The sequence below is a fragment of the Lissotriton vulgaris genome, chromosome 5 (assembly GCF_964263255.1).
Source record: "Lissotriton vulgaris chromosome 5, aLisVul1.2, whole genome shotgun sequence".
NCBI lineage: Eukaryota > Metazoa > Chordata > Amphibia > Caudata > Salamandridae > Lissotriton > Lissotriton vulgaris.
Window position 1 is genome coordinate 1052902856 of NC_141693.1, and position 8870 is coordinate 1052911725.

The window sequence follows — 8870 nt, forward strand, 5'->3', positions numbered from 1 at the left end:
TGATAACTTTTCATAATAAACAATCAGACCTATAGCCTGTATTATTGGCTTGAGCCCTAAACCAACTCAAGTCTAGTGCACTGAGTTCCGCGACCTAGCCGCTAAACACTGGAACACCCTCCCCTATGCTCTCCGGATGGCACCAGCAGAAAACTCCTTCTGAAAAAAAATAAAAACATGGCTCTTCAAGATATAGACTTACCACCATGCTTAGATATACGGGAAACATCACTTACAACGCAACTTTTACAACGACATACCATTACAACGGAACTTTTACAATGCAAAAACTTTTACAACGCATGTATTTACAACGCATGTTTTTACAACGCAGGTACCTTTACAACGCATACCATTACAACGTAAGTATTGGTAAGTATATAATTATATTTTAAATGTTATATGTTTGGGGTAAAGCGGTATTTTTAGGGTTCAGGGACAGTTTTGGGTTTTTGGGTAAAGGAGTATTTTTGGGGATCAGGGTCAGTTTTGGGTTTTTGGGTAAAGGGGTATTTTTGGGGTTCAGGGTCAGTTTTTAGTTTTTGGGTAAAGGGGTATTTTTGGGGTTCAGGGTCAGTTTTTAGTTTTTGGTTAAAGTGGTATTTTTGGGGTTCAGGGTCAGTTTTTAGTTTTTGGGTAAAGGGGTATTTTTGGGATTCAGGGTCAGTTTTTAGTTTTTGGGTAAAGGGGTATTTTTGGGGTTCAGGGTCAGTTTTGGGTTTTTGGGTAAAGGGGTATTTTTGGGGTTCAGGGTCAGTTTTAAATTTTTGGGTAAAGGGGTATTTTTGGGATTCAGGGTCAGTTTTGGGTTTTTTGGGGTACAGGGGTAAAGGGTAAAAAATTTAAATTAAATTTAAATTAAATTAATTAAATGAAATTAAATGTATTTAAATTACATGAATTTATATTTTTTTCAATTAATTTACGATTATAAAATTAATATATATTTACCAATACTTACGTTGTAATGGTATGCGTTGTAAAGGTACCTGCGTTGTAAAAACATGCGTTGTAAATACATGCGTTGTAAAAGTTTTTGCGTTGTAAAAAATGCGATGTAAAAGCATGCGTTGTATCATCATATATCCTAGATTTACTGTTACAGAGCGGGCCAAGTACACTGCAGCGCGGGCACACACCAGGCGCTTTACAAGCTCATTTATTATTATAAACCTTTCCACAAGGCAACTATCAGGCACACAGTCATAACATACTATCTTCCCTAGGAGAGCCTAACAAGGATTCTCCTTTACCCTTATGGTTTACGAGGTGGACCTCCAACACTAAAGCCTTTGGGAATTGCAAAATTCCATGCAAAAAATAGCCGCCTACAGGCTTTAGTACATTTTAATAACAATCCACCCTTGAAAACCTACTGTCTTTAACACATGCTTTTCATAATAAATTGTTCAGCCCTACTGTTTTTGTCACAGTATTTCATAATAAACACATCAAAACTATGTAATCTAGCATGACTTTCCCATTAAATCCGTGAAGCTGGATACATTTACCAATGGCTTTATACCTTAACCAACACTGATCTGTTCAAGTGCACATAAAATGGCAACCATCATGCATACAGTTATACAATTACAAACATGCATACAAATATAGCTTGCAAAACAATATAGAACCTCTGTCTACAGGGCCTAACAAGAATGATTACAGTGAAAACCCACAGGGTTTTTAGAGTGGGTGGCCAGTGCAAAAACCCTTGGCTACCCATCCATTCTAGCAAGCTGACAACAGGTGTTCTGCTTGCTCACAAAGTGATCAATGGTGGTCCCAACCACCTCTTTCAAGGATTTGATCTCCTGTTCCCAAAATGGGGGTATCTCGGGCAGTGCCACCATGTGTGCATAGAGGTTCCTTCAGCACCACACTTTCAGAGACACATTGTTCTAAATCCTCCCAATTTTGTGCAGTAAGGTTCTGGTATAATATGTCCTGTGTAGTACTTTGAGTTGGATTAATCTGAAGCTGGCTTAATGCCCACCTCTGTTGCAGGTCTTCATCATCAATGTCCCCAATATCTTGCTCCCACCTATCTTTAAGCTTTGTGAGTGGCCCCAGAGTGTTCCACATTAGCGTCCCATACGTCAATGATCTCAATTTATGTCACATCTGCCCATTTAATAACCGTCTCTCCAACTGGTATTCCACCTAGGTATCATAATCTATGCTGTGGGTTAGTGCACGTATCAGTTGCCTATATTTTTGCCACTCTGTGGTCAGCATCTGGTACTGCCTTTGTAGGTGGTCAAAGGGGACGACCCCATTAGCATCCCACACCTCAGCTAATGTACTTATACCGATCTGATAGCCTTGGAAGCCCCCAGATCGGCCACCCGCCCCAATCAGGTGCCCTCCCAGGGGAGCCTACCGGGAGCGAGTCTTTTGACCCACTTCATCTCCCTCAGTAAATTATTCCATACCTCCAAAACTGTGGCTGTATGTGCCCACCTATCTAATCAACATCCATATAGGACATGCATGTAACTGTGGTCTCCCATTCCCCATCTGTCCACTCACACTGCTGGGTCATCCGTATCTGCATATACCCTGTCACTCCCACCTGAGCTGCCCCATACTACTTCTAGACATTAGGTAGTGCTATATCTCCTTCATATTTAGACCACTACAGTGTCAACATTTCTATACAGGGCAGAACCCCCACCCAGAGTACCATCCTCACTATGGCGTCTACTAGTGAGAAAAACATTTTTGGCAAACCTATAAAACAAGTTACTCATCTGTACACTGTGGTTCTCCAGTATTGATATCTTTTATAGATTCACATGCTTGAATGTTCCCTGTGACATGGTGGGAGTCCCACGGCAACAGTAAAATAGCAGGACAAAAGCTTAAAGGACAATCTCCTTTGAAAATCAACAGCATTTAGTAACCAGTTAGCCTAATTAAAGAACATCCTAACTCCAGCCAATCATATCACATATTTAGTATCCATCCCCTGCAGGGCTACTATACCTCAGATTTTGAGCACTAGTGTAGTTAGTAAAATAATAGAGGTATGGAATGTGCACCTATAAGTGGAGGATAGAGGGCCGCATGTGAATCAATAAAATATATCAATACCGAAGAACCACAGTGTACAGATATGTAACTTGTTTTTTATCCAGTATTGTATCTTTTATAGATTCACATGCTTGAATCCTACTAGAAAGTAGTACATAATAGTTAATGGAGGTGGGAAAACAGGTGAACCATCCCACCATGGTAGTATAACCAGAATCGTAAACAAGTAACAATCTCTCTCTCTATATATATATTTATATATATATATAGAATATAAAAACACCAAGAGAAGAATAAACTCAGAATAGTGATATAGGCAAGAAGTAATAATAATAATAAAAAACTCTTAGTAAACCTCAATAAAATGAGTCCTACCTTAAGTAAACAGATGACGAAGGGCTGCTTGACCAACCGCAATATCAGTCTTCTGCAAAGTATCAAAGCAGTATTGTCTTGTGAAGGTATGGAAGTTTGTCCATGTTACACCCTGCATATGTCTTGTATAGACACTCCGGCAAACAGGGCCGAGGATGTAGCCATCTTCCTAGTGGAATGGGCAGTCACTTTAGATGTAAGCGGGCCTCACACTCCTTCATGGCAGTAAATTATAGTAGATATAACCCAACGTGTATTTGAATCTCTAGTCAAAGCATGGCCCTTCCTAGGGGCAGAGAAGGCGATGAGGAGTTGGGTAGATTCACGAAAAGGTCTTGTCCTTTGAAGGTAAAACTTCAAACATCGTTTGATGTCCAAGGAATGGAGAGCTCTTTCCACTGGTGTTGACTGAGCAGGAAAAAATGAAAACAGGACTACAGGTTCATTCAGGTGGAACTTGGTAGGTACCTTGGGGATGAACGAAGGATTTGTGCAGAGCACCACCCTGTCCTGTAAAATTGTGTGTCTGTTGCCATGAAAGCCTGAATTTCACTAATACGTCTAGCAGACATGATGGCTAAGAGAAAAGCCACCTTCCAAGAGAGGTATTTAAAATCACACTTGTGAATTGGTTCAAATGGTGATTTCATGAGATGAGACAAAACAATGTTCAGTTGCCAGAGCACTGGAGGAGGCTGAACTGGAAGGTAGGCTCTATAAAAGACCTTTCATAAATTCCTTCACTAGTCTGCAGGACCATAGAGACAACTGATTGTTTGGCTGCAATTTCGATGTATAGAAAACATTCAAACTTTAATTGAAGAGTGGGAAAGGCCAGCTTTGGCCAGAGATAAAAGATATTGCAAAACCTCCTTCGGAGGAGAAGAGAATGGATGGCAGGAGTGTTTTGCACAACAGGAGCAGTATTTTTTCCATTTGGCCCGGTAACACTTGACAGTGGAGGGAGCACTGGCCTTGTTGAGTATGGACCGGCACTCCTAAGAGATAGTTAAGTCACCAAACTCCATGTGGTAATGAGACAGATCGACAAGTGAAGAGAGTGAATCTGTGGATGAACCACTTGGCGTTCGTCCATGGAAAGTAGACGTTCCAAAGGACAAAGACGTATTGGAGAAGCCTCTGATAGGCAATACAGCTCTGTGAACCAGTATTGCCTTGCCCACGCCGGGGCAATGGGAATGATGCAGCAAGGCTCCTGTTTTATCTTCTGGAAACTTTTGGTATTAGTGGGTACGGAGGCAACACGTAAGCAAATTCCCCTTCCCAGGAAAATGGAAGGCATACCATAGAGAACCTGGCTGAGTAAATCTGCTGGCATAGACTTTTTTGTTGAGTGATGTAGCGAACAGATCCAGGGTTGGAAATCCCCAACGCCTAAATATTTTTTCCAGCTGAATAGCATCCAATTTCTAATTTAAAACACTTGTAGAGCGCAGCATACACCTTGCGGTTTCTTGGCGCTGAAGGTTCATTAGCTGAGGGGAAGGAAGACCGGGGCGATAGTTTAAGCGGGGAAGGCCTGGCTGAATAGGAAGGTTTTTAAGTCTCTGCGGAAAGGAAGGTATTGAGTTGCGGAACAGAGGTTGTCAGGGAGGGAGTTCCAGAAGGAAGGGGCCAGAGTGGAGAAATTGGACCCGCCCCACTTTTTGCGCGAAAAGCGGGGGATCTGGAGAAGGGACTTGGAGGAGGACCGGAGATTTCTAGCGGGGACGTAGGGTTTGATGAGTGAGGTGATGAAAGCAGGGGCAGTGCCCTGACGGGCCTGAAAGACCATGCACCCGATTTTAAAGAGGGAACGTTGTTTCACTGGGAGCCAATGGAGTTTTTTCAGGAGGGGGGTGGTGTGGTGATAACGTGGAAGGCCAAATATCAGTCTGGCCGCCTGGTTCTGAATGACTTGGAGTCGACGCAGGCTGTAGGCTGGGATTCCATGGAAAAGGGCGTTGGCGTAGTCCAGACGCGAAATTACCAGGGCGGCCATAATGGTCTTCAGAGCCTGGGGGGAAAAGAAACGGGATACAGAGCGGATGGTTCGAAGAGTGAGGAAACAGGAAGAAACCACGGAGCTGATGTGTGAGTGAAGGGTGAGCTGATTGTTCATTTTGACACCCAGTGTTTTGACAGTGGAGGAGGGGGATGGTGCGGGACCGAGGGAAGAGGGCCAGAAGGAAGAGTTCCAGGGGCTGGATGAACCACCAGTAAGAACCAACTCAGTTTTGTCAGGGTTCAGTTTAAGATGGTTGTGGTTCATCCAGTCCCTGATGAATGTCATAGTAGACTGGAAATTAGTGACCGAGAGAGAAGAGGAGGACAGATCAAAGATGAGCTGGAGGTCAATTCCCATCCGTGAAACTGTTTGGTGTCTCTGCTGAGTGAATCGGCCCATTTGTTTAGCACACCTGGGATGTGCTGGACTTGTAAGAAAATATTATGGTGAATCAGCCAATTCCATATTTTCTGCACCAGACTTGAGAGCCGGAGATCTTGTACCCCCTTGTTACAGCAGATAGAACATGGTGGTTGTGTTGCCCGGCGCACAAGAATCGACAAACCCATAGTAGGAAGGAACGGAGCCCTAGGAAGACTGCTTTCAGCTCCAAAAGGTTTATGTGGCATAAAGACTCCTGGTCCGACCACCTCCCTTAGACCTGAAGTTCCTGGAGGTGAGCTCCACATACCTCCATGGAAGCATCCGTTGTCATGATCATCAAAGGTTTCACTGAGAGGAAGGAAGGAGAAGCCTTGTGAGAGAATGCTTCCTAATGTCCACCAGGACATTTCTCTGATCATCTCTAGCGTGATTAACACAGTTGTTGAAGGAGCCTCAAGCTCGGATCCACTGTGAATCTAGCTGCTACTGAAGAAGTCACATCCGCAATCGACAGTGAGGAATCAAAGAGATGCAAGATGACATCAGCCCCAACCTTGATTTGTAAATCCTCACAGAAAGACACCTTCTTGAGGAAAGGGACTGAACCAACCTCTGAAGACGAGAATTTTTTTCCTATGTGGGAAAAGCCATTGAGCGGCTGGTATCTAACATTGCTCCGAGAAACACCAGTGACTTGGAGGGGAGAAGCGAAGACTATTCTCTGTGGACTCCCTTGCACGCTGAAAGGTTGGGGCCTTGACCAACCAGTCGACCAGGTAGGGGAGAACCTGGTGACCGGAACGCCAGAGATAGGCCGCCAATGTTGCCAAACACTTGGTGAAAACCCTGGGCGCTGACTTTAGCACGAAAGGTAGCACTTTGAACTGACAGTGGCACCCTGCCACCTGGAACCTGAGGAAACTACAGTGTTTTGGATGAATGAGAATATGGAAGTACGCATACAGAAGATCCAGGGAGGTCATGTAATCCCCTGTATCCAAGAGAAGGAGAATCTCCTCGAGCGACAACATCCTGAACGACTGACTTTTGATGAACTTGTTCCACAACCGGAGGTCCATAACCTGCCTCCATTTTCCAGTCTTTTTCTTTATCAGAAAAAAGTGAGAGTAGAAGCCTAGGCTGCGCTGACTGCGTGGCACTACTTCGATTGCCTGTTTGTCGAGAAGGAGCTTCATCTCCTTTTCAAATAAAACGCTAGATGATGGTGAGCAGTCTTTCTTGGAGTGAAATTTGGAGTTTGTTGAAGAAGTTCCCGGGTGTGATCATGGTTGAATACGCATAACACCCATTTGTCGGATGAAATAAAGTTCCATTGAATGAAGAATTTGGAGCAGTTTTGAGCCAATTCGGGTGGAACTTTGGTGTGGGTGCCTGAAAATTCTCATTGCATTCTGCCTGTATCATTGGATTTTCCGCCAGATGTGGGGCACCTCCTTGCCGGGGCCCTCTTGTAAGCTGGTGCGGGCTTCTAACAAAAGGACTGTGCCGAATATCAAGGCTGTAAACCTTGTTGGTAGTAGGGCTGAAAACCCTGCTGAAGCTGGGTCCGAGATGTAAATTGGCCCCCTCTCCTACCTAGAAAAGAAGAGAACCTCTTCTGTTGTAGATTGGCTAATGATTTCGCCATATCCGTGTCAAATTTGATAGCGTGAAGCACCTCATCCACATGATTACCAAAAAGATACCCCCGTCGAATGGTATGTTAAGCACCTTAGTTTGGACCGCTGGGCGAAATGTCGTCGCCTTCAGCCAACCCAGTCTGCGCAACACTGCAGTGCCTGCCATCTGCCTAAAGGCGGTAGAGGAGATGTCCATCGTCACGTCGATGACTTATGAAGAGGTTCTCTCCCCCTCAGAGATTATTCCTTTTGCCGCCTCCTTGACTTAAGGCAGAAATTCTAGAAAAGGTGTAATGTCCGACCACATCTGCCTATCGTACCTCTCAAGGATAGCCATGGCACTGGAAGTTCTGCTGGCAGTTGCCACAAGCACCGAAAATCTCATTACAATATTGTCTAACCTGCGCCCTTCCTTGTCTGTCGAAGTGGTACAGGGTGAAGCAGAGCTCTTAGATCGCCTTTGAGCGGCCTGCATTATTACAGAATCAGGCTTTGGATGGCCAATTAGGCATGCCGGAGAGTCTTCGGGCGCCCAATACTTCTTGTTTAGTTTTGGAATAACTGCCGGCACAGAAGCTGGATTCTTCATCAACTTAATACAGAACAGAAGCATTCCGCTTGTTTGACAGGCATGGGAAGGTCAACGCATTTCGACGCTCTCTCTAGAAGGTGAAGGATATATGCTGGAGGAGAATCGGCCACAAGCAGCGTAGGAGAAGGCGGAATGTGTGCCACAGTCCTTCCATTCATCATGGACATCAGAATCCACCTGTAGCTCCCCTTCTTCTTCTTCTTCTTCTTATTATTATTAAGTTACATTTGTAAAGCGCCTGGTTACACTGAGGCCAGTGTGTCCCCGCGCTAAGGGAGCAGTAAAGAAGCAGCAACCAACTAAACAAAGCAATTTAAGAAACAGGAAATAGAGGAGTCTTCAGACCTTTCCGGAAGATAGATTCATAACACTCCAGCTGGAGAGCCTGAGGGAGCGAGTTCCACAGCTGGGCCGCCAAGTAATGAAACTAGCAACCACCCATCCTGGCTCTCTTGATTTTGGGGACATGCACCTTACCTTTCCTGCTGGACCTTAACAGTCTAGTCGGTACATAGGGAGTTAGAAAATCATGCAGATATATGGGCTCCTTTCTTTGTAAAATCCGATGACTCACACACAAGGCCTTGAACTTTACTCTCTCCCTGATGGGAATCCAGTGTAGACAAGCCAGCGCACCAGTAGCTGAGGCACTCTTCGGGAGCATGAGAACTAGTCTTGCTGCTGCATTCTGGATGCACTGCAAACGCTGCAAGCATCTGACAGTTGCACCCAGATACAGAAGATTTTCATAATCTAGGAGAGAGGTTACCAGAGCATGAACAAGGATTTTTCTAGATGCAGTGGGGAGGGCGTCAAGGGTTTTCCGTAGTCCCCT

At 44.6% G+C, this 8870-nt stretch overlaps 1 protein-coding gene across 1 annotated transcript in view; it reads right to left on the reverse strand.

Annotated features, from left to right (window-relative positions):
• The window catches only part of ARL3 (ARF like GTPase 3), a 145347-nt gene that overhangs the window by 56043 nt on the left and 80434 nt on the right, over positions 1-8870 (reverse strand). The gene's annotated exons all lie outside the window — the stretch shown is intronic.